Genomic DNA, 27,029 nt, shown 5'->3' with positions numbered 1-27,029 from the left:
TTTGTCATGCAGGAGCCTGCAAAGCATTGCACCCATGATCTGTGGATCGCGGATGTAATGTTAGACTCCTGTATACTCTCCCTCCAGCTTTCTTCTTGTACCTCCATATGGGCGTTCTATTAGAAACCTGTAGGAAGCTGATCAGCGCAATTGTACTCCATGGAGAACTACAAGCCATCTGCTGCGGTGGAACACAGGACTTACAGCTTCCTAATTTAAAACCGCTAACTGCGGTGAGGCAGAAGAAATAAGGGGGGGGGGGTGGGAGCTGGAACATGTTACACCCTAAATATGGGTATAACATGTAAAATGTTCTAAAAGGTGAACTTATCCTTTAGGACATGCTCACAATTTAGTGGAAAAACATTTTCAATACAATTTATCAACACTAACAGCATCTATTACTTTACTGATAGTATCAGTTGCAGTATGTAGGTCCTCTATTATGGGAGAAACACAGAGGCTTCAAATATTACCCTTTCCTGAAAATGCATACTGACTATTTGTTTTATTATTTTGAGTAAATGACCTGGAACAAATATGCAGATGAGGCCTTACTTGTCCTTAGTCTGTGACTCAGAAAGTATGGAAACCAGAGAATAAGTATAACAGCCAGGCTACTAGCATTTTCATCAATAACTCATCCACTTTATTTCACTCATGTCAGAGTTGCTTTAGGCTCAGTTCAGATATGTGCGATTGCGTTTGTGCATGGACATCGTGGGTACCTATCAATTTTAAAGGGCTGCCCCACCCATGAGAAAGTCAGGGAAAGAAGTCCCCAACCCTTTTCACAAAATTTCAAATACGTTCCACACCCGCAAACCTAGCCATAAAGCAGAGTTCTACCCAAAAGGGGAAGCTCCACTTATTTGCCGCCTCCCGCCCTCCTCTGCAATGTTTGGCACCTTTTGGGGGGGAGACTGACATGGCCACGGTAGACTCAGCCGGAAGTTCGGCCCCCTCCTCTTTCCCCCTCCGCCGGGCTTTTCACAAAGCGCATAAAAGTAAGGAAAAGGAGGCGCAAACACCTAGTGCATTACCCGTGGTACTGTTTAAAATAATTTAATAAAATGCTGAATGCATACTCACAAACATGAAGAATAAAAATCGTATTGCAAATTCCCGTCACCCATGTGTTGGACCATGTCCTGGAAATTGCGACCGCTAACGCGTTTCGGGAGTCAAGCTCCCTTCCTCAGAGCTTACAAAGCGCAGCATGCTTCGCACATGTGCAGTAGGGAACAGGCTGTGAAGCTGCAAGGCTTCACTGACGGTTTCCCTTAGCCAAAATGGCAACGGGAGCATCCGAGAGCTGATTTAAAAATTGGCTTGGGTGAAGACACTGCTGGATTCGTGGACAGGTAAGTGTTCTAATATTAAAAGTTAGAAGCTACAGTATTTGTAGCTGCTGACTTTTATTTTTTTCTTAAGGAGCCTTGAGCTCCACTTTTAAATCACTAACCCTGTACCAATGCATCTGATTTGCACAAAAATCCCAGGCCCCTCAGTTTTTCCTTATGCAGCACTAGCACCCCCTAACTCCCTGAAGGCATTGTGACACTTGCAGAGGCAGGTGTGTGCTAGCATATCATCCCCAGGGCTGAGCCCATAGCTAAGTTGGTAGAGACAGAATGACTAGCTACAGTCAATTTTGAAGTTTTATTGAACAGCACAAGGAGTTGAGGGCTAGAGGTCCTAGATACCCCAGTAGAATACTTACAGACTTCCTCCATGTTCAGCTTCACAGTGTTAGAACCTTTAAGCCAACCCAGCAACACTGAAAGTGGCATCAAAGATGGCCCACAGACCTCTTTTCCAGGCCCCTTCAACAAGAAGAGTCCTCCCCTAGGTCTCCTTCTTGGCACAGCTTCCTCCATCGACAGGCAGGATAGCTACAGGACCACTTTAGGCCTATCTCTACATTCAGCACGTCAGGCCCCACACTGGCTATAGGGCCTAATATTGCATGTCTCTTCTGCAATAAAGAGCCTGCCAGCTCAACTTAATTCTGCCTTAATACCTGAAATAAATAAAAATAATTCTAAGATTTTAAAAATCTCCAATAACACAAAGCCACCTGTCAGGAAAGTCAAATACTTTATTAATGAACTACCGAATAATGAACTTTAATAATGATAGAGATATGATTCTGTATTAAGAATAGTTAATACCTAGCCAATCAGCAGGTTTGGGGGGGGGGGGGAGCAGGGCGGGTGCTGGGAGTGTTAATAAATATCCTGGGCCTGGCATATGGTCTACCCTCCTGGGTTTTTACCCTGTGAGAATGTTGTTGTAACACCAGTCTTGTCCTTAGACCTTAGGATGTGGAAAGCTGCAAGGATCTCCCCTCCTGGGAGGAAAACTTGAAGATACTGGCTGCCATGGTATGCTTCCGGTGGACCAAGAGGAAGCAGACTGTGGCTGTTCCCCACATGAAGGTGATAAGTGACTGACTTGGAAAGCAACTCAGGAACCTTTCCACACTATGTTGCCTTGAATCCAAAGGCATCACACTGGACCTTATGTTGTCAAGGAGTCACTTTAGAATTTTAAGAGACCAGCCCTGTGAGAGACGCAGAAGGTTATAAAGATTAGGGATGATCGAACGGTTCGGGTCGACCATCGGTTCGACCCGAATATTGGCTGCTCAAGGTTTGGCTGAATTCCGAACTTTTTGCTGAAAGAGTTCGGAATTCGGCAACCAGAACCGACCAAAATGCAATGGGACAGGAAATGGGCTTTAAAAGCCTGTGATTGGACCAGAGACATCAGTAAAAGCCAATTGAGGGGGCAGGAGAATGCTAGGAATGTGATTGGAGTGACTAGGGGGTCCATAGGCCAATCATTAGTGAATACGCCCCCCAGTATATAAGGTAGCCCCCGCCAAATTCCTAGCATTGTAATACAGGGACATGGAAGAGAGTGGAAGCAGTTCTGTGACTTCTGCTACAAAGTGTCATTTAGCAATTTTTAGTGTGAGGAAAGGGATATCTAGTGTAGTTAGGGTGCTATTTTCCACTATAGTTAGATTTAATCTAGTTTCTGCAGGGAAAGTGTTAAGTGTAAAGGGACCATAGTGTAGTGTAGGGTTAACTGACTCTGACTGCTATGGCAGGGTGACAAAACCCTTCCATATCAGGGTGACCGCTATAGAGAAAAGATCGTTTCTCTTAGGTCACTTTCAGAACAGCGATATGGCTTCTCCCCTGTCAGCCTGCTTTTTGCTGCAGGCGTTTATAGGGCTTTTTTGAGGAGATGTTTGGAGTCAGGCTGTAATGTTCTGGTACCTCTGGTACCCTTGTCTCCATATTTCTCCTTTCCTAATTGCGTCCCATCTTGTGTAACAAGGGACGCATATACCTTTAAGACCGGATGACATCATTGCCGAGCGCCGCTATGAGCGGCTATTTCAATCGCCGGTTTGCTCTCACTCATCGCTCGTTCAAACCGCATGTTCACCGCACCTACTCCTGTGAAGTCCTGAGAGTTGGATATGTTTGTTCAACAGATTCTCTACAAGGCTACTGAGTGTAATAATTCTGCAGCTGTAAATCCATCCACTAACAAAAACGCATGAACGTTACAGATTGAACGAGCCTTTAAAAAAAATATGGATTCAGCAGAATTATCCACTCATGTACTACAATTAAAACAGCAAGTAGATGCATTGATCCTTGCGCTTACAGAGGTACAAAATGAAAATCAGACCTTGAGACAGCAGCTTGGCCGTCTCACACAGCCTCCTGCTGCTCAGCCCCGTGAGCCTAAGATAAACCCTCCTATAGTGTTTTCTGGTGATAGGAGCAAATTCCGTGAATTTAAAAACGCATGTCGATTGTTTTTTTGCTAAAACCTCTAACCTACACCACTGACCAAATTAAGGTTTGTACCATCATCTCCTATTTAACGGGTGAACCCCGGGCCTGGGCAGATGCTCTCTTTGAAAAGGATGATCCACTCCTTAATTCTTATCCCTTATTTCTAGCACAACTTGCTAGTTTATATGAAGACCCCAACAAGCAGAGTACCGCTGACACCCAATTACGGGCCTTAAAACAAGGAAGGAGACCTGTTGAAGATTTCGTGGCGAATTTTAAAAGATGGTCCCCTGATTCAGGGTGGAACGACACATCTTTGCGAACGCAGTTTAGACTCGGCCTATCTGAGGCCGTTAAAGACGAGCTCGCCCGAGCGGATTTACCTGGCACTCTAGAGGGACTGATACAGACCAGTATCAATATTGACAGACGACTACGAGAAAGAAAGGCTGAGAAGATGGGCTCACCATTTCCCAGTCCTTCTCGGATGTTGCCTGCTGACCCTACTCCTATGGAAGTAGGAATGATACGTCCACCTCTGACCCTTTCTGAACGTGCCAGGAGGAAAACCGAACATCTTTGCATGTACTGCGCATCCCGGAATCATTTGGTAAACGGCTGTCCTCTTGTCCGCAGAAAAGAGGGTGAGTGTTCAAATGTCTTGCTAGGGGGACTCACAACTTCCTTTTCTAATCCCCATCTTTTTGTTCAATTAACATTGCAGTGGGACCAAACTAGGCTATGATTGACACCGGATCTTGTGGAAACTACATTGACATTTGTTTTGTCTCCCTTAATAAAATACCTATTGTTTCAAAACCCAAACCTGTCTCCGTTAGTTTTATTAACGGTACCCCTTTATCCTCTGGTCCTATCACCAGTCAGACACAGGCACTTCTTGTAACTGCTGACGAGTCTCATGTGGAGACCACCACCTTTGATGTATTAACTTCACCACATTTTCCAATCATTTTGGGACTTCCCTGGTTACACATACATCAACCAATCATCGATTGGAAAACAAGAACGTTAGCCTTCTCTTCTCACTATTGTGAGACGACGTGTAACCTCCCCACACATGATAGGATCCTGTCTGTACTGCCGGATGACATTATTCCTAAGTGTTATCAGGATTTATCGGAGGTTTTCCTTGAGAAAAACGCTCAAATGCTACCTCCCCATAGGGACTATGATTGTTGTATCGATCTACTCCCTAATAGCAAGTTGCCTTTCGGACATGTTTATCCACTCTCACAGGATGAACTCTCTCATCTTAAGGAGTATCTGGATGAGAACTTGGCAAAAGGATTCATCCGACCTTCTACTTCCTCCACTGCTGCTGGGCTCTTCTTCGACCGCAATAAGGACTCTAGCCTTAGGCCTATCATTGATTTCAGACAATTAAATACCATCACAATAAAGGATCGTTATCCTTTACCCCTTATTCCTGAACTTATCGAACAGGTGCGTGGGGCTTCTTTCTTTTCAAAATTGGACCTAAAAGGGGCATACAATTTAATTCGAATCCGTAAAGGGGATGAATGGAAGACGGCATTCAGAACCAGATACGGACTGTTTGAGTACCTTGTAATGCCATTTGGGCTATGTAATGCTCCCGCAGCCTTCCAACGGTTTATAAATGAGATATTCCGAGACTTGCTTGATGTTTGTGTGGTAGTATATTTGGACGATATACTTATCTATTCTCATTCCTTACCTGAACACATAAAACATGTGAGACTTGTGCTGTCAAGACTACTTGCACATAACTTATATGTTAAATCAAAGAAATGTTTGTTTCATAAAGAGGAAGTACTATTCCTAGGGTATATTATATCTAAAAGTGGAATCAAAATGGACATGAGCAAAATATCCTGCATTCTGGATTGGCCTGTGCCAACCACTCGCAAAGCATTACAAAGGTTCCTAGGATTCTCTAATTACTATAGGAAATTCATTAAGAACTTCTCTGTGATTGTGAAACCTCTCACACAACTTACAAGCACGAAGAAACCATTTAATTGGTCAAAAGAAGCAAATGGAGCATTCTCTCTGCTGAGATCAAGCTTTACTACTGCCCCCATACTATGCCATCCAGACCCATCCCTTCAATACATCTTGGAGGTAGATGCGTCTAATATGGCAGTAGGAGCAGTTCTCTCACAACGACCAACAAACACCTCACCTCTTCACCCAGTTGCTTTCTTTTCAAAGTCATTAAGTAGCCCCGAGGTGAACTACCCAGTAGGTGAGAAGGAGTTATTAGCAATAAAACTGGCGACATCTACTTGAGGGCACTCAATTGCCAATTCTGATATATACTGATCACAAAAACCTTCAATACCTTCAGACTAATAGAACTCTTTCCCACCGGCAGGTACGGTGGTCGTTATTCTTTCTGAGATTTAATTTTTTAGTGACTTACACGCCCGCAGACAAAAATAAAAAAGCGGATGCACTCTCACGACTAGGCGAGAAAGATTGTACTGAGGTTCCCTCAGTTCCTATAATACCACTTGAACGTATTATCGGAGTCGTTCGCTCCCTGAAGGAGGAGATTTTGCACAGCATAGGATTGGATTCACCTCCACCACAACTAACTACTGACGCAGAAGGCTTCCTCTACTACAACGATAAATTATACATACCCCCTACTATGCGAACCAAGATCTTAGAATTGTCGCATGATGTACCTATGGCAGGACATATGGGTATGACTAAAACTCTCAGTCTACTCACTAGGCAATTCTGGTGGCCAGACATGAAGACAACCGTAAAAAAGTTCGTTTCATCTTGTGATATCTGTGCAAGGTCTAAAATTGACAACACGAAACCATCGGGGTTACTTTGTAGTTTACCGATACCCCAGGTTCCGTGGGAAGTGGTATCCTTAGACTTCATAGTGGAACTACCACCTTCCAAAGGATTCAACACCATCTTGGTGTCAGTGGACCATCTGACCAAGATGGCACATTTCACTCCTATCCGAAAACTACCTTCCTCCAAACAAACAGCGGAATTACTTGTGAAACATGTCTTTAAGTTACATGGTATTCCAAAAACACTGCTGTCTGACCGTGGTTCACAATTCATCTCAAAGTTTTGGCTAGCTCTATGTCAGATACTGCGAATAGAGCATAACCTTACTTCTCCCTACCACCCTCAGACCAACGGACAGACAGAGAGAGTTAACCAGTGCATTGAACAGTACCTGCGTTGCTATACTTCGTATCTACAGGACGATTGGGCAGATCTCCTCCCGCTGGCGGAATTCGCCTATAACAACGCTACTCATAGCACTACTAAGCAAAGTCCGTTTTACCTGAATTATGGGTTTCATCCCACACTCCTTCCTCCACGTATCTTGCCATCAAGTAATCCAGTGGCATCTGATTATCTTGCCCAGATAAAGGATTCTCTGGGATTACTCAACAATACCATATCCCATGCTCATAGCCAACAAAAAAAGTACTACGACCTCCGTAGGAAACCCTCTTCCCAATATGCCATTGGGGATCTTGTTTGGCTTTCTACAAAAAATCTGAGACTAAAAATCCCTAGTAAAAAACTTGGACCTCTATTTCTGGGACCTTTTCCAATAGAGAAGCTTATTGGAAAAGCTGCAGTACAACTCACATTGCCAGTAGACCTCAAGATACATCCTGTCTTCCATGTGTCTCTACTGAAGCCCCATGTTCCTAACCAAGGAATAAGGCCTACTATCTCACCTCCACCTCCTGTACAAGTGGAAGGCGGAGAAGAATTTGAGATAAAAGAAATTTTGGATTCCCGTTTCAATAGAAGAAGACTCCAGTATCTTGTACGATGGAAGAACTATGGGCCCCAAGATGACACCTGGCTGGATACCTCCGATATACATGCCCCTAGACTGATTCGCAATTTCCACTCGAAATATCTGGAAAAACCAGTTCTAGAGGCCTTCCGGAGCCGGCCTTAAGGGGGGGTACTGTAATGTTCTGGTACCTCTGGTACCCTTGTCTCCATATTTCTCCTTTCCTAATTGCGTCCCATCTTGTGTAACAAGGGACGCATATACCTTTAAGACCGGATGACATCATTGCCGAGCGCCGCTATGAGCGGCTATTTCAATCGCCGGTTTGCTCTCACTCATCGCTCGTTCAAACCGCATGTTCACCGCACCTACTCCTGTGAAGTCCTGAGAGTTGGATATGTTTGTTCAACAGATTCTCTACAAGGCTACTGAGTGTAATAATTCTGCAGCTGTAAATCCATCCACTAACAAAAACGCATGAACGTTACACAGGCATGACATCTGAACTTCTGTGTAGGGGTATATATACATACACCCATGTCTGTATATATACACATACACATATATAGGTGTGAAAGGAGCAGAACACTATACTTGCGCTAACGAAATAATGAACACCAATATGTCTCCGCTCCTATCACACCTATATGTGTGTATGTGTAAAATACATATAAGTGTGTGTGTGTATATATACCCCTATACAGAAGTTCAGATGTTTTGCCTGCCTCCAAAGACCCACAAAAAATGCCCAAAAAAACACCTGCAACAACACACCTGGGCATTTTTTTTGGCTCAGGCATTTTTTTGGGCATTTTTTGTGGGTCTTTGGAGGCAGGCAAAACATCTGAACTTCTGTATAGGGGTATATATACACACACATGTATGTATATATACACCTACACATACATAGGTGTGAAAGGTGTTAGTGCAAGTATAGTGTTCTGATACTTTCACACCTATATATGTGTATGTGTATATATACATATAAGTGTGTGTGTATAAATACCCCTATAGAGAAGTTCAGATGTTTTGCCTGCCTCCAAAGACCCCATAAAAAATGCCCAAAAAAACGCCTGCGCCAAAAAAAAAAAACGCCCAGGTGTGTTATTGCAGGGGGGGTTTTTTGGGCATTTTTTTGGGGTCATTGGAGGCAGGCAAAACATCTGAACTTCTGTATAGGGGTATATATACATACACACTTATATGTATTTTACACATACACATATATAGGTGTGATAATAGCGGAGCCATATCCCTGTTCTATATTGATTCTAATACAAACGATCTTTTTTTTTCTGGTTCTGGACATGCTACAGAGCTGAAACTTCACAGGTACACTTTTTAGACCCCCCAGACACTAAATCCAAAGAAATTTTTTTTTTTTAATTTTTTTCAATAATTGGCTCTCTATCAAAAATGAAAATTTTTAAGAACTTTATTTGTGTGATTAATAGTCCCTGGGGCATGACCCAGAACCCTAGGCACTTTTTAGGGGCATTTATTTGGTTTTAGGGCTTCAAAATGGTGTTTTTTGATTACCAAAGTTCGGGTCCGATTGATTTCAATGGGGTTCTGAAATCCGGGCCAAACTTTCGGGAAGTTCGGATGTTCTGGCCGAACCGAACTTTTGAAAAGTTTGATCATCCCTAATAAAGATATGCAGAAGACCAAAGACTGTTTTAAGTAGAACCTACTGGTATCCTTCACCTTCCTTCCTATTTCTCCATGCACATGTTCAATAAAATTTAAATGAATCCTGATCAAAGTAACTGGCGCCCATTATTCTGAAAATCCAGAACTGCATAATGAGAGGAATGAGCCTGGGACATTTGTTGCACAACCAAGTGGGTCTGGGACAGTTGCGAAGTAATTACTAGAGAGCTGAAGGTCAAGATTTAATCACACCTCTTCAACGTCAGTCAAAATAGCGGTACCAAAGTAAAGACATTAGGTTAAAAAACATAAATTTAGTGAGAAGTGAAAATAGTAGATTATGTTGCAGAATCTTTAAATGTTACCATCCAGGATAAATACAGAGACAACAATTTGGCAATGAAGATAACATTTAGGCCAGAGTTGTAATTACAAAATGGGCCTTCACTCTTTCATCTTATTTCATCTGACATCTTTAAAAATGCTGCCAATAGTTAGTATTAATTAGGGCCAGCTGTGAGAGTAATTCAGATGCCACAGCAGTTTACAGTAAACTCGGTTTTGTTCACCCGGCAAGGACTAAAGACTAGTGTTGAGCGAACACGGACTGTATTATTCGTGTTCGTACCGAATAATTGGATTTTTTGTACCCGAACACGGACACGGACACTTTACTGTATGTTCGGGTAAAAATCCGTGTTCGGTCGTTTTATTTCCGGGTTTTGCATGCTTTGGCGCTCTTTTCATGGCGGGCTTTCAACAGCCAATCAACAATCGTTTAACTGGTGTGCCTTAAGCCATCCCAGCCATGCCTGCAAATGTCTCAGTAGCTGTGATTGGCCGTCTGAAGCATGTGACCAAGTCTTTATAAGTTCGAGGCAGCCGCAGCGGCGTCATTATGCTGCTTAGATTCAGGGACAGAGCACACATCAACGTGCTGGCTGCTGATTAGGGAAAGATAGGCAGGAAAAAACCATTTGTGTCCGGATAGAATTGAGGGACAGGTCGGAGTGTTTAGGCAGGGCGAGTTGTAGGCATTTTAGGGATAGAGTCTGCTGAATTATATAGGGTCAGTGTCTTCTACAAACTACAATCGATATTGCTGTGTGGGGGGTGGGGTCTGCACTCAATCCTGATCTACGATCTCTTCTCAATCCTGTTAGGGACAGAGTCTGCTGAATTTTAGGGAAACTGTGTTCTACAAACTACAATCGATATTGCTGTGTGGTGTGGGATTGGAGATAGGCAGGTGTCAGTGATCCACATCCATTTTTCTGTGTGTGAGCTGCAGTGAACACAATCTTTTTGGGCTGCAGTGAACACAATCTTTTTGGGCTGCAGTGAACACAATCTTTTTGGGCTGCAGTGAACACAATCTTTTTGGGCTGCAGTGAACACAATCTTTTTGGGCTGCAGTGAACACAATCTTTTTGGGGTGCAGTGAACAAAATCTTTTTGGGGTGCAGTGAACACAATCCTTTTTGGTGTGCAGTGAACACAATCTTTGTGGGGTGCAGTGAACAAAATCCTTTGTGGGGTGCAGTGAACACAATCTTTTTGGGGTGCAGTGAACAAAATCCTTTTTGGGGTGCAGTGAACAACATCCTTTTTGGGGTGCAGTGAACACAATCTTTTTGGGGTGCAGTGAACAAAATCCTTTGTGGGGTGCAGTGAACACAATCTTTTTGGGGTGCAGTGAACACAATCTTTTTGGGGTGGAGTGAACAACATCCTTTTTGGGGTGCAGTGAACAAAATCCTTTTTGGGGTGCAGTGAACAAAATCATTTTTGGGGTGCAGTGAACACAATCTTTTTGGGGTGCAGTGAACACAATCTTTGTGGGGTGCAGTGAACACAATCTTTTTGGGGTGGAGTGAACAACATCCTTTTTGGGGTGCAGTGAACAACATCCTTTTTGGGGTGCAGTGAACACAATCTTTTTGGGGTGCAGTGAACACAATCTTTGTGGGGTACAGTGAACAGAATCTTTGTGGGGTGCAGTGAACACAATCTTTGGGGGGTACAGTGAACACAATCTTTGTGAGGTGCAGTGAACACAATCTTTGTGGGGTGCAGTGAACACAATCATTGTGGGGTGCAGTGAACTCAATCTTTGTGGGGTACAGTGAACACAATCTCATACTGAAGGTTTGAGGGTGCTGCCTGTTCCATACTCCCCCTACTCCTCATCTAGCCTTTTAGGGGTACAAACAATAGTAATTGGGGCCTAGTGTGGTTGTGTACGTGTGATATACATACACTTTTTTGGGATCATATTTTCTATTCCGCTATTTAATCAAAAACCTTTGGGGATCAGTTAAATTGGGGGATAGTCTGTGTTGGTACGTGTGAGAGAGATCCACCTTTCCAAGTTGTTGGGGTTCATCTCATACTTCTGAAGGTTTGAGGGTGCTGCCTGTTCCATACTCCCCCTACTCCTAGCCTTTTAGGGGTACAAACAATAGTAATTGGGGCCTAGTGTGGTTGTGTACGTGTGATATACATACACTTTTTTGGGATCATATTTTCTATTCCGCTATTTAATCAAAAACCTTTGGGGATCAGTTAAATTGGGGGATAGTCTGTGTTGGTACGTGTGAGAGAGATCCACCTTTCCAAGTTGTTGGGGTTCATCTCATACTTCTGAAGGTTTGAGGGTGCTGCCTGTTCCATACTCCCCCTACTCCTAGCCTTTTAGGGGTACAAACAATAGTAATTGGGGCCTAGTGTGGTTGTGTACGTGTGATATACATACACTTTTTTGGGATCATATTTTCTATTCCGCTATTTAATCAAAAACCTCTGGGGATCAGTTAAATTGGGGGAGAGTCTGTGTTGGTACGTGTGAGAGAGATCCACCTTTCCAAGTTGTTGGGGTTCATCTCATACTTCTGAAGGTTTGAGGGTGCTGCCTGTTCCATACTCCCCCTACTCCTAGCCTTTTAGGGGTACAAACAATAGTAATTGGGGCCTAGTGTGGTTGTGTACGTGTGATATACATACACTTTTTTGGGATCATATTTTCTATTCCGCTATTTAATCAAAAACCTCTGGGGATCAGTTAAATTGGGGGATAGTCTGTGTTGGTACGTGTGAGAGAGATCCACCTTTCCAAGTTGTTGGGGTTCATCTCATACTTCTGAAGGTTTGAGGGTGCTGCCTGTTCCATACTCCCCCTACTCCTAGCCTTTTAGGGGTACAAACAATAGTAATTGGGGCCTAGTGTGGTTGTGTACGTGTGATATACATACACTTTTTTGGGATCATATTTTCTATTCCGCTATTTAATCAAAAACCTTTGGGGATCAGTTAAATTGGGGGATAGTCTGTGTTGGTACGTGTGAGAGAGATCCACCTTTCCAAGTTGTTGGGGTTCATCTCATACTTCTGAAGGTTTGAGGGTGCTGCCTGTTCCATACTCCCCCCTACTCCTAGCCTTTTAGGGGTACAAACAATAGTAATTGGGGCCTAGTGTGGTTGTGTACGTGTGATATACATACACTTTTTTGGGATCATATTTTCTATTCCGCTATTTAATCAAAAACCTTTGGGGATCAGTTAAATTGGGGGATAGTCTGTGTTGGTACGTGTGAGAGAGATCCACCTTTCCAAGTTGTTGAGGTTCATCTCATACTTCTGAAGGTTTGAGGGTGCTGCCTGTTCCATACTCCCCCTACTCCTAGCCTTTTAGGGGTACAAACAATAGTAATTGGGGCCTAGTGTGGTTGTGTACGTGTGATATACATACACTTTTTTGGGATCATATTTTCTATTCCGCTATTTAATCAAAAACCTTTGGGGATCAGTTAAATTGGGGGATAGTCTGTGTTGGTACGTGTGAGAGAGATCCACCTTTCCAAGTTGTTGGGGTTCATCTCATACTTCTGAAGGTTTGAGGGTGCTGCCTGTTCCATACTCCCCCTACTCCTAGCCTTTTAGGGGTACAAACAATAGTAATTGGGGCCTAGTGTGGTTGTGTACGTGTGATATACATACACTTTTTTGGGATCATATTTTCTATTCCGCTATTTAATCAAAAACCTCTGGGGATCAGTTAAATTGGGGGATAGTCTGTGTTGGTACGTGTGAGAGAGATCCACCTTTCCAAGTTGTTGGGGTTCATCTCATACTTCTGAAGGTTTGAGGGTGCTGCCTGTTCCATACTCCCCCTACTCCTAGCCTTTTAGGGGTACAAACAATAGTAATTGGGGCCTAGTGTGGTTGTGTACGTGTGATATACATACACTTTTTTGGGATCATATTTTCTATTCCGCTATTTAATCAAAAACCTCTGGGGATCAGTTAAATTGGGGGATAGTCTGTGTTGGTACGTGTGAGAGAGATCCACCTTTCCAAGTTGTTGGGGTTCATCTCATACTTCTGAAGGTTTGAGGGTGCTGCCTGTTCCATACTCCCCCTACTCCTAGCCTTTTAGGGGTACAAACAATAGTAATTGGGGCCTAGTGTGGTTGTGTACGTGTGATATACATACACTTTTTTGGGATCATATTTTCTATTCCGCTATTTAATCAAAAACCTTTGGGGATCAGTTAAATTGGGGGATAGTCTGTGTTGGTACGTGTGAGAGAGATCCACCTTTCCAAGTTGTTGAGGTTCATCTCATACTTCTGAAGGTTTGAGGGTGCTGCCTGTTCCATACTCCCCCTACTCCTAGCCTTTTAGGGGTACAAACAATAGTAATTGGGGCCTAGTGTGGTTGTGTACGTGTGATATACATACACTTTTTTGGGATCATATTTTCTATTCCGCTATTTAATCAAAAACCTTTGGGGATCAGTTAAATTGGGGGATAGTCTGTGTTGGTACGTGTGAGAGAGATCCACCTTTCCAAGTTGTTGGGGTTCATCTCATACTTCTGAAGGTTTGAGGGTGCTGCCTGTTACATACTCCCCCTACTCCTAGCCTTTTAGGGGTACAAACAATAGTAATTGGGGCCTAGTGTGGTTGTGTACGTGTGATATACATACACTTTTTTGGGATCATATTTTCTATTCCGCTATTTAATCAAAAACCTTTGGGGATCAGTTAAATTGGGGGATAGTCTGTGTTGGTACGTGTGAGAGAGATCCACCTTTCCAAGTTGTTGAGGTTCATCTCATACTTCTGAAGGTTTGAGGGTGCTGCCTGTTCCATACTCCCCCTACTCCTAGCCTTTTAGGGGTACAAACAATAGTAATTGGGGCCTAGTGTGGTTGTGTACGTGTGATATACATACACTTTTTTGGGATCATATTTTCTATTCCGCTATTTAATCAAAAACCTTTGGGGATCAGTTAAATTGGGGGATAGTCTGTGTTGGTACGTGTGAGAGAGATCCACCTTTCCAAGTTGTTGGGGTTCATCTCATACTTCTGAAGGTTTGAGGGTGCTGCCTGTTCCATACTCCCCCTACTCCTAGCCTTTTAGGGGTACAAACAATAGTAATTGGGGCCTAGTGTGGTTGTGTACGTGTGATATACATACACTTTTTTGGGATCATATTTTCTATTCCGCTATTTAATCAAAAACCTCTGGGGATCAGTTAAATTGGGGGATAGTCTGTGTTGGTACGTGTGAGAGAGATCCACCTTTCCAAGTTGTTGGGGTTCATCTCATACTTCTGAAGGTTTGAGGGTGCTGCCTGTTCCATACTCCCCCTACTCCTAGCCTTTTAGGGGTACAAACAATAGTAATTGGGGCCTAGTGTGGTTGTGTACGTGTGATATACATACACTTTTTTGGGATCATATTTTCTATTCCGCTATTTAATCAAAAACCTTTGGGGATCAGTTAAATTGGGGGATAGTCTGTGTTGGTACGTGTGAGAGAGATCCACCTTTCCAAGTTGTTGGGGTTCATCTCATACTTCTGAAGGTTTGAGGGTGCTGCCTGTTCCATACCCCCCCTACTCCTCATCTAGCCTTTTAGGGGTACAAACAATAGTAATTGGGGCCTAGTGTGGTTGTGTACGTGCGAGATACATACACTTTTTTTGATCATATTTCCTATTCCGCTATTCAATAAAAACCTTTGAGGATCAATTGAATTGCGGGATAGTCTGTGTCGGTACGTGTGAGAGAGATCCACCTTTCCAAGTTGTTGGGGTTCATCTCATACTTCTGAAGGTTTGAGGGTGCTGCCTGTTCCATACCCCCCCTACTCCTCATCTAGCCTTTTAGGGGTACAAACAATAGTAATTGGGGCCTAGTGTGGTTGTGTACGTGCGAGATACATACACTTTTTTTGATCATATTTCCTATTCCGCTATTCAATAAAAACCTTTGAGGATCAATTGAATTGCGGGATAGTCTGTGTCGGTACGTGTGAGAGAGATCCACCTTTCCAAGTTGTTGGGGTTCATCTCATACTTCTGAAGGTTTGAGGGTGCTGCCTGTTCCATACCCCCCCTACTCCTCATCTAGCCTTTTAGGGGTACAAACAATAGTAATTGGGGCCTAGTGTGGTTGTGTACGTGCGAGATACATACACTTTTTTTGATCATATTTCCTATTCCGCTATTCAATAAAAACCTTTGAGGATCAATTGAATTGCGGGATAGTCTGTGTCGGTACGTGTGAGAGAGATCCACCTTTCCAAGTTGTTGGGGTTCATCTCATACTTCTGAAGGTTTGAGGGTGCTGCCTGTTCCATACTCCCCCTACTCCTCATCTAGCCTTTTAGGGGTACAAACAATAGTAATTGGGGCCTAGTGTGGTTGTGTACGTGTGATATACATACACTTTTTTTGGATCATATTTTCTATTCCGCTATTTAATTTAACTGGGCCTCCATGCGAGACCTGTGTGCCTTGTTGCGCTGTTTTGAGTACTCCACCAACATGGCCAGTGGCAATGACGCCGTTCTCAGCTTAACTATCCCACTTCTATGCCTCCTTGAAAAAACAATTCGGGCGATGATGGAAGAGGATGTGGCACAGGATGAGGAGGAGGAGGAGGATGAAGAGGTAACATTTCCAAGGCTTTCAGGGCAGTCATTCGCAAGGGGCTCCGAGGGTGGGTTCCTGCACACGCAAACGCCAGGGACGCAATTGTCCAGCAGGGGCACAGTTCTGGAGGATGAGGAGGATGAGGAGGAGGAGGAGCTGGAGGAGGAGATGGAACCATGTTCACAGCAGGGTGGCACCCAGGCCAGCTCATGGCCATCACTGGTGCGTGGCTGGGGGGATACAGAGGACACGGACCATACACCTCCCACAGAGGACAGCCTTTCGTTGCCTCTGGGCAGCCTGGCACACATGAGCGATTACATGCTGCAGTGTCTCCACAACGACCGCCGAGTTGCCCACATTCTAACTTGTGCTGATTACTGGGTGGCCACGCTGCTGGATCCCCATTACAAGGACAACGTACCGTCCTTAATTCACTCACTGGAGCGCGATCGCAAGATGCGCGAGTACAAGCGCACGCTGGTAGACGCCATGCTGCTGGCATTCCCATCTGACAGCGGGGCCACAGTGGAAGCACAAGGCAGAGGAGGAGGAGGAGGAGGTCGCCAACGCAACCAGGGCACCGCCAGCACCTCAGAAGGCAGGGTTAGCATGGCCGAAATGTGGAAAAGCTTTGTCAGCACGCCACAACAAACAGCAGCACCAGCAGCTCAGATGGAACGTCTTAGCAGGAGGCAGCATTTTACCAACATGGTGGAGCAGTATGTGTGCACACGCCTACATGTAGTGAATGACGGGTCTGCCCCCTTCAACTTCTGGGTCTCCAAATTGGGCACATGGCCTGAGCTTGCCCTTTACGCCTTGGAGGTGCTGGCGTGCCCTGCAGCCAGTGTATTATCTGAACGGGTATTTAGCACGGCTGGGGGCGTTATAACAGACAAGCGCAGCCGCCTGTCCAGAGACAATGTGGACAAGCTCACGTTCATTAAAATGAACCAGGCATGGATCCCACGGGACTTTTCCGTACCTTATGCAGAATAGCAATGGATACCGACCTTACCCACCCATTGTTCCATTTTTGCTCTTTCTCACTCTTTTGGGGTGTACCCTCATTTAAAATTTGTGAAAAGAAGCAGTGTTGGCTACCTCGTCCTCCTCCTCAGGGCCAGATTAATGTAGGGGCTATTGGAGCTGCAGCTCCAGGCCCCTACCTTTTATATAGGCCCCGGGTTGGCCATATTCACTGTTACCGCTCTTCTGTCACTTGTAAACACAGAAGTCTGGCTTCTATGCTCGCTTCCCCAGGCAGCACCCTCAGAACCTCCCCACACAGCGTGAAGGCCGGACAAGGAGGGACAGTTGGCGATGCATGGATGTGTTTATGGGCTTCAGAGACAGCATCCCATGTTGAATTAGGCATGCATGGCTGCACCCTTCCTCCTCTGGGTGCATGGCAAGGCACGGCCCTAAGGCCCTTCAAAATCCTCAGCACCAAGCCCATGATGCTGTTAATCCGGCCCTGGTCCTCCTCCACCGCCGCTTCCACCTACACCGCCCATAGGTGTGCGCAGCCTATTGCATTAAGGTGTGCACCCCAAAGTTGAAATACACATGCATGTGTTTGCCAGCAGGGAGAGTAATGTATCGGGGCCATGTACCTGTAGGCAAGGAGAAATAGAGCAGAGCAGGTCCCAGGGAGATCTTTCCCATCTCCTCACTGGCAATGCTATGTGCCCTAGGTGATTAGGGTGTGCCCAGGCACACCCAGCACACCCTGTGCGCACGCCTATGTCACCGCCACATCCACCACCACCTTAACCTCCCTCCTACTCCATATGGGCCTCGTCCTTCAGAGATGAAGAAGAACATTGTTTTATTTTTCTGTTTTTTTTTGTTGTTTTAAGTTATTTCCCTATCCACATTTGTTTGCAGAGCACTTGCCATGCTCTTAATTACGTTTTGCTGCCATTTGCAGCACTCTAGCCCTTTCCTTTGGTGTTTTAGAGCCATTTTAGTGCCTTAAAGTTCGGGTCCCCATTGACTTCAATGGGGTTCGGTGTCCGGGAAAAGTTCGGTAAAAGTCCGGGACACGGACCCGGACTTTTTTTTAAAGTTCGGCCGAACCCGTCGAACACGGACATCTAGGTGTTCGCTCAACCCTACTAAAGACCAAAGAAAAATGACATGACTATAAAGCCTAATACCAGAGTTCACTAAACATTAGTCCTTCTTAATCAACTCATACAGCAAATGTTGATCGATTTTATTTTTGTGTGCGTGCAAAGATGAGAAAGGTAGCGCTGCTTTGAGCCTGCAAACAACTAAATACAAATGACCCCACTGTGTTCTGCTTAAACCTGAAGTCCCAGTATGAATTTTATTGCATAGTTAAATTGGTCCAACTTGGACCAGTACAAGTATACTTATCTCACACCTTAGAAATTCCTGTGGAAACAGGAAATCATTGTAGGAGTGGGAACTCCTACAGTGATAGTAGCAGTCTTCCAGGTCCAGTGCTGCCATTCACGGAACATCTTGTATTTTATTCAATGACAGTGGTCAACCCTTTGACTCACAAATTGTGGTTACTGATCTTTTCATGATTAGCACAGCAGTCACAGCTGTATGACAAGGGCAGGAAAGTGCATCCCACAATAAATTTGAAACCCATTTACAAAAAAAGACTAATTGTAATGCAGCAACATGGGAGTCATGCTCCTCATTTTACGGAGGAAGAATACTTGGCAAAATTGGTGTCCCGAAAACAGGCCAACTAAGACTGAAGAAGTTTGTTCAAGGAATGTGGAGGTATCAGGAAGTGTGTTGGCAGCACCATGGACTGTAAAGGTAATGAGGAGGACACTAAAAAACTTAAAAACAGGAGGAGCATGTCAGTAAAAGTGGGGACAACAGAGGTTAGAAAGGAGACACCAAAGTTGAAGCAGGTTCTTGAATGTGATCCGAGTACTGGGTACTAAGCAGTTAATGTACAACAGCTGGAGAGTGGTCACTAAGGGGTTAACACATGCATTGACTAATTGCTGAGGAGGTAACACATTTGGGTTGCAGACTGGTTGTTTAGGGTTCTTCACATATTGGGTTAATCACAGATTTATTTTAAGAAATTATATACAGGGTTAAAGTAGTTGTAAAGGCTGAAGGTTTATTACCTAATGGATTCTATGCATTAGGGTAAAAAAAATCTTGGGTGCAGCTCCCCCCCCCCCCCCTTATACTTACCGTAGCCTGATCTCAATTCAGTAATGAGCTGCAGTTTTCCCAGGTCTATCTCTCCTTAAACAGCAGTGGGAGCCACTGGCTCTTGCTGCTGTCAATCACAGCCAGTGAGCCAATAAAAAGAAAGCAGGGAGAGGGGCCAAGCCATGCTCTGTGACAATGTCCATTCACAGGAGCACGGCTCGGGAGCGAGCCTAATAGCGAGAGGCTTCCCAGGTCACTCAGCATAGGGGTGGAGCCAGGACCGCCAGCGGGTGAACCCAAAAAGAAGAGGATTGGGGCTACTCTGGGCAAAGCCATTGCACAGACCAGGTAAGTATAACATGTTTGGTATTTTAAAAAAAAAAATACAACCTTTAGAATCACTTCGATCCAGAGCACGAAGAAAGCTTAGAAAAAATTGAATAAAACAAATGTCACTATAAAAATATACACTTAGCCTACCTTAAAAGTTAGCTTCAGCAAAAAACTCTGCATTCACTCTCATTCACAATTTTTTCATGTCTGGGAAGTAATTGATCACCAAAAGTCTGCCCAGGGGTCAGTAGTAATTAGGGCAGTGTCCAAGGGTCAGTAGTTGGTAGGGCAGTGTACAGAGGTCAGTAGTAAGTAGCGCAGTGTCTGGGAGTCAGTAGTAGTAGCCTAGTAGGTAGGGCAGGGCTGTCTTTAACGCGAGTCAAAGGGGGCAGCTGCCCTGGGCCCAATCATTGTTGTAGGGCCCAAAGCAGCTGCCCTTTGAGCCCACAAATCGGGGGCCTCAGGTGACCGGGACTGGGTACACAGAAGGCTGGCAGCAGCGCTGTGCTTTACCTGTATTCCTCAGCCAGCAGGGCAGGGGCGGGGCCGGAAACTCCACAGCTGTTCTGACCCCGTCCCATGCAGCCTGTGTGCTCGGGGCTTGAGTGGGGGGGACCCCTCCCGCCGCTTCTAAAAGTGACCCGGCAGCAAAACCACTGCTCGAGGCACTTTTATGAGGAGTACGGGTGCCCGAGGGAAAAAATAATAATGGGGTTAGGGCACCTAACTACAGCCATATCCCCGGTATTTAACGTCAAACTCATTACATATTTTTCAGTTAGGCGGTCGCAAGTGGCGATAGTAAAGTCATTTTTTTTTTTAAATAAAAAAGCTGGTCCCCCTGCAGTTTTAAGTCGTAATGTACCAGTATGCACCGCATACTAGTACATTATGACAGACTTACCTGTACACAGAGCCCTCCAGGGCTGTGCTGTCACGGCTCCCCTTAGCACATCCCTCTTCTCCCTGTCTTCGTTTCAGGTTCTTTATCTTCGACTGCTTGAATGGCTGGGCTGTGGTGACATAAATGTGTGTTTTTTTGCTTTTTGGGATGTTGGGGTAGAGAGCGAAATTGCATGGGGGGAGAGGGCCAAAAAAATGTTTTCCCAGGGTCCAATCAATATTAAAGATGTTTCTGAGGTAGGGTAGTGTACAGAGGTCTATAGGAGGTAAGGCAATGTACAGGGAAAAGCAGAGAACAGGGCATAAACATGGCAAAGGACAGGGGGTCAGAAGGGCAGCGTACAGGGGGATCAGGAGAATACAGTACTAGGAGGTCAAAATGCATGGTAGTGGGGGGTAAGAAGGGCATGATACAGGAAGGATAATGGAAGCACAAGAGGGAATGGCAGGGGGGGGGGGGGCGCAATTGGGCACTTCACGCTGGGGATCACTAGGGCATGGTTAATTGAGCCTCAGTAGGGCACAGTACAGGGAGAAACAACACAGGGGGGCTCAGGAGGGCACAGCAAAGGGGAGCTCAGAAGAGAACAATACAGGGGAGCTCAGGTGGGCATACCACAGGGGGCTTCAGAGAGCGCACCACATGAGGGCATTGCTTCCCTGTGTAACTCTACCACTCTGAGTGAGAAGCACTTGCAGGTCGCCACTCGATCGCGTTCTACCTGTCACCTGCCCTCGGTCTACCAGTAGAATACAAATGACAGGTTGCCGACCCCAGCTATAGAATACGCAGGGAAGCAATGTTTTGATTTAGGATAGATTTGCAGTGATTCTGCTGCAACTTCAAAATGCTTAGGTGTGAATGAGAAATCACACAATGCACATTTCAGATGCCATTCATTCGAATGACACCTAAAAATGCGGTGCTGTTCTGCCGCGATTGTTCCATGATAAATTGTGCTGCAATCGCAGCAAACCCCATTGCGTGAAGTATGTCGCCTAAAAGAAGCTTCTGAAATTTTTTGACAACAAGCTTCACACGATGTGCTTTGTCGTTTCATTTAAAATGAATGGATTCTGAAATTTGCGTTGCGTATATGGCCTGGAGCTGAGTGAGGGCTAGCATGACTGGGGCCTGCAGAAGAGGTGGAGTATTGGTGGGGTGATTTAGAATGATGGATTCTGCTTACCAGATTGAAGAGTTCAAGGCAGAGGTTGTGTCCTGTAGTGGGTAGAGAGGAGGGGGAATCGTGTCAGAGCTCAGTCGGAGCTCATCACAGCATCAGACAGTTTTCTCCTGTCCTCCCTCCCTTGTTGGTTTTGGTTTGGGGGAGCCTCCTACTGTCTCAAGGTGCTGGTGTATTTGTTAGTGGGTTTTCAGTTCTCATGTTGTTAGCTTGCCATTCAATTTCTTGGTCCTTTTATTTTCTTGTCGTCTCAGCAGGCAGAGGGTCTATTGGGTCTTTGAAGGCGGTGCTGGTTAAATAATTGTGGAAAATTGTAGGTTGGGCCCATCTGAGGTATGGGTGTCCCTTCCTAACAATACAGTGGTAACATTGAGTATTAATTACATTGTATCTGGTAGTATGTAAGTAGTTAATTGTCACTAAGTGTAGTTACGGCTGGGGGGGCCTTTGATTGGGGGGCACATACAACCGGTTAATCGTGAGTATATAGGCCTTGAAAGACCTTAGACTGGGCATAAGTTGAGGTTTATTTGGTATGCATTGACTGTAATATATACATTAAACCTTTTCTTGTGAATGTTGTATTTAATGGTTTGTAATAAAAAGGCTGCTATGGCCATTCAACTCCAAATAAAATGTGTCGTCTGGTCATTTTGGAAGGGGGGATGGGTCAAGTGTTTAATGTTTTATAGATAACCGGAGCCTCACCATTCTGCAGGTCCCTCAGTCATGTGATTTGTCATTCACGCGTAGGTGTTTTGAAATCTCAGGTAGAATTCCAGCAAATCTGTCCCTGATTCAAAATGCCCAGGTGTGAATGCAGCCTCGGAGCAGCAGCCTGTGAGACTCTGAGCAGTCCTAAACAATAAACCCCAGCTTCACTGATTACAAAGAAGCTAAACTAAATTTACCTAGCAGCCTACGCTACACTAGGAGGGTGCTACAGTACTGAAAAACTAGACTATGGCTAGGTTCACACCTATGCATTTTGCAGTGCGTTTTCATATTTGAAAAAATGCACTACAGTCCATTTAACGTGATTTTTTTATGTGTTACGTTCACATCATTTTTAACTGGTGCGTTTTGTTTTTTTTTAATGGTCGAGGACATTCTTACCCGCAGCAGATTGCATTTTTGATTTCATAGACTTCAATGTAAAGGCTTCAAAAACGCTTGAAAAATGCATGTACATTTTTCAAGCGTACATTTTTCATGCATTTTTGGTGCGTTTGAGGCATGACAACAGGCACCTAGACCTAGCAACATTAACACATCCCAAAAACGCGAAATGCAAAATGCATAAAAACTAATAAAAATTTGCATCAAAAACACATGCGAAAAAAACACATGCATCACTGCAACCTGCATTGGTGTGAGAACCTAGCCTAAAGAGCTCTGTGTACTGCAAAGGTTATCTTGCCCCGGGTATGGATACTGGTAAAAAATTATATATATATATATACTGTATATATATATATGGTCTTTAACCCATCAGCAGGACTGGTATCTGCTCCTTGGTACAAGGAGGAACAGGATGAGCACTGCCAGAGCCCTACAAAATGACCTCCAGCATGAATATGGTGTGAATATCTCTGACCAAACAATCAGGAACAGTTTTCATGATCTGCATGCAGGGGGCGCCGGACGCATGGAGTTCAATGGGGATTTTTTTTTTGGCATCACCTGATTAGAGCCAGAGGCTCTAATAGGGCGATGCAAAGGGTGGACCCGGGGCGCAGAGCAGTGCGTCCCGAGCCCATCCATTGTGTGACAATAGCGAATGAAAATTCGCTATTGTCACACCGATCCTCCTCCTGGCCAATCAGGAAGCGCGTCCGATACGCGCTTCCTGATTGGCCGCAAGGCAAACCCCATGCTATTGGCCGAGGAGGAGGCGGGAGCGGAAGGACTGGAGGAGACGCGCCGCCGGTCACCGGGACTGAGGAGAAGCCGCCCGCCGCCGCTGCTCCAGGTAAGTATCTCTGCATTGGAGGCCTGTATGCTGGTCACTACATTGTGGGCATGCACGCTGATCTCTGCATTGGGGGCATTTACGCTGGTCACTGCATTGGGGGCACGTACGCTGATCTCTGCATTGGGGGCATGTATGCTGGTCACTGCATTGGGGGCATGTATGCTGGTCACTGCATTGGGGGCATGTATGCAGGGCACTGCATTGGGGGCATGTACGCAGGGCACTGCATTGGGGGCATGTATGCTGGTCACTGCACTGGGGGCATGTACGCTGATCTCTGCATTGGGGGAATGGTATGCTGGTCACTGCATTGAAGGGGGCATGTATGCTGGTCTCTGCATTGTGTATGCTGGTCACTGCATTGAAGGAGGCACGCACGCTGATCTCTGCATTGGGGGCATGTATGCTGGTCACTGCATTGGGGGCATGTACGCTGGTCACTGCATTGGGGGCATGTACGCTGGTCACTGCATTGGGGGGCATGTACGCTGGTCACTGCATTGGGGGCATGTACGCTGGTCACTGCATTGGGGGCATGTACCCTGATCTCTGCATTGGGAGAATGGTATGTTGGTCACTGCATTGAAGGGGGCATGTATGCTGGTCTCTGTATTGGGGGCATGTATGCTGGTCACGGCATTGAAGGGGGCACGCACGCTGATCTCTGCATTGGGGGCATGTGTGCTGGTCACTGCATTGCGGGCATGTATGCTGGTCACTGCATTGGGGGCATGTACGCTGGTCACTGCATTGGGGGCATGTACGCTGGTCACTGCATTGGGGGCATGTACGCTGGTCACTGCATTGGGGGCATGTACCCTGATCTCTGCATTGGGGGAATGGTATGCTGGTCACTGCATTGAAGGGGGCATGCATGCTGGTCTCTGCATTGGGGGCATGTACGCTGGTTACTGTGTATTGAAGGGGGCATGTACGCTGGTCACTGCATTGAAGGGGGCATGTACACTGGTCACTGCATTGAAGGGGGCATGTACGCTGGTCACTGCATTGAAGGGGGCATGTACGCTGGTCACTGCATTGAAAGGGGGCACGCTGGTCACTGTGCATTGAAAGGGGGCACGCTGGTCACTGTGCATTGAAAGGGGGCATGCTGGTCACTGTGCATTGAAAGGGGGCACGCTGGTCACTGTGCAATTAATAGGGGGCACGCTGGTCACTCTGCATTGAAAGGGGGTACGCTGGTCACTCTGCATTGAAAGGGGACACGCTGGTCACTCTGCATTGAAAGGGGACACGCTGGTCACTCTGCATTGAAAGGGGGCACGCTGGTCACTCTGCATTGAAAGGGGGCACGCTGGTCACTCTGCATTGAAAGGGGGCACGCTGGTCTCTCTGCATTGAAAGGGGGCCCACTATATCTTAATTACTGAAGGCCCCTTTCACACTTTTGCGACCTCAAAGTCACGCAATTTTTTACAGCGTTTTTTGCCGCAAAGCAATGCCTATTACATTTTTCTGTTTGCGCCCCCCCCCCAAAAAAAATTTTGAGCACCAGCCGCCACTGACTTGGTTGTTCTAAATCACTATGGAAAAATATGAATAATGCAGCTTGTATACTGCTTGTGATTTTAAGCTATGCACTTAATCTAGCTGAATATATACATTGGCCAGGCAGGATATATGTCATTATGGGAGGACTTACCTGTATATCCTCCCAGAAACACACCTCGTCCGTGCCCTCGGCGGCACGCAGTAGCGTGAGCTGTGATCCTGTGTCCACCAGACACACATGCCTGAGTAATTGACATTCAAAGTGTGAAAACTGAAACATGGCCTGGGCAGGAAGCTGGTGAAAATGTCCGGTCTTGAAGTGGTGAACTAAATGCTAGAAATTTGTAATGTTTATCCTCCAATTTTGCAGAACAGCAAACATGCAGATTAATCACTGTAACTTGTATGAAGGTGGTTTTTTCAAAGAAAAAGAAAATTTTGCATAAAGTGCTCATACAGATCCTCCTCTTTAAAAGGCAGCACTGATCCCACAAGTGTGCTTTTGCAACAGACAGCAGAATTTGTGTTACTAAACCCAGGAGCCTGCATTCACTATATCTGGTATCCTACATTCTGCAGAACATGGAAATGCAATTATTTAAGGTAAATATAAACTGCTAAATACCTTTTCTCATCAGCAGTATATACCAGTCTTGTGACTTCTATCAGCGTCTGGTTAAAGCTTGCAGGAGGAGTTTTCATTCTACTCTAGCTGTCCTATGAGGCTGCAGAACCCCGGACCCTCTGTCTGGACTGCGCTGACTGGCCCCGTGCCAATCATATGCACCCTCCCAAGAAAAAATAAAAACTCTTTAGCAATACACACCAAACTGAGCATGTGCAGAGTGCCCCTAAGGCTCTGTATTATCAGAAAATGGATTGGAGGCTGTAGAAGAAGGGGAGGATCAGAGAAGATCAAACAGTTTTTTTACACAATGCAGAGGATTAACCCATTAGGTTCCAGAGTGAGTATACCAAACATGCTTTAACCACTTAAGCCCCGGAAGATTTTACCCCTTTTTAGGCCCTATTTTGCGATTCGGCACTGCGTGACTTTAACGGACAATTGCGCGGTCGTGCGATGCTGTACCTAAACGAATTTGATGTCCCTTTTGTCCCACAAACACAGCTTTCTTTTGGTGGTATTTGATCACCTGTGCGATTTTTGATCATGCGCTATAAACAAAAAAAGAGCGACAATTTTGCAAAAATAACAATATTTTTCACATTTTTTTATATGAAATTCCTCAAAATAAATGTAAAAATCAAAATTTTTTAACATTTTTGGCCAATTTGTTTTCTGCTACCTATGTTTGGTAAAAAAAAAATTGCAATAAGCGTATTTTGATTGGTTTGCGCAAAAGTTATTGCGTTTCCTAACTAAGGGAAAGATTTTTGTCATTTTTGTTGTTTTTTTTTTAACGAGTAATGGCGGCGATCTGCGATTTTATTTGCGGGACTCTGACATTGCGGCGGACAGATCAGACCCTTGACTGACATTTTTTACACTTTTGGGGGTACCAGTGACATTACTACAGTAATCAGTGCTATACATATGCACTGTTACTGTAAAAATGATACTGGCAGGGAAGGGGTTAACTTTATTGGAGATGCAGGGGTTAAGTGTGTCCCTAGGGGCGTGCTTCTTACTGTGCAGGGATGTGGCTTTTCATGTAACAGCAGAGATCTACGATCCTACATAGCAGGACCGTATGATCTCTGCTGTTACACAAGGGATAATGAC

The sequence above is a fragment of the Pelophylax lessonae genome (assembly GCF_965119305.1).
Source record: "Pelophylax lessonae genome assembly, chromosome: 1".
NCBI lineage: Eukaryota > Metazoa > Chordata > Amphibia > Anura > Ranidae > Pelophylax > Pelophylax lessonae.
Note: the sequence above shows the minus strand (reverse complement) of the source record.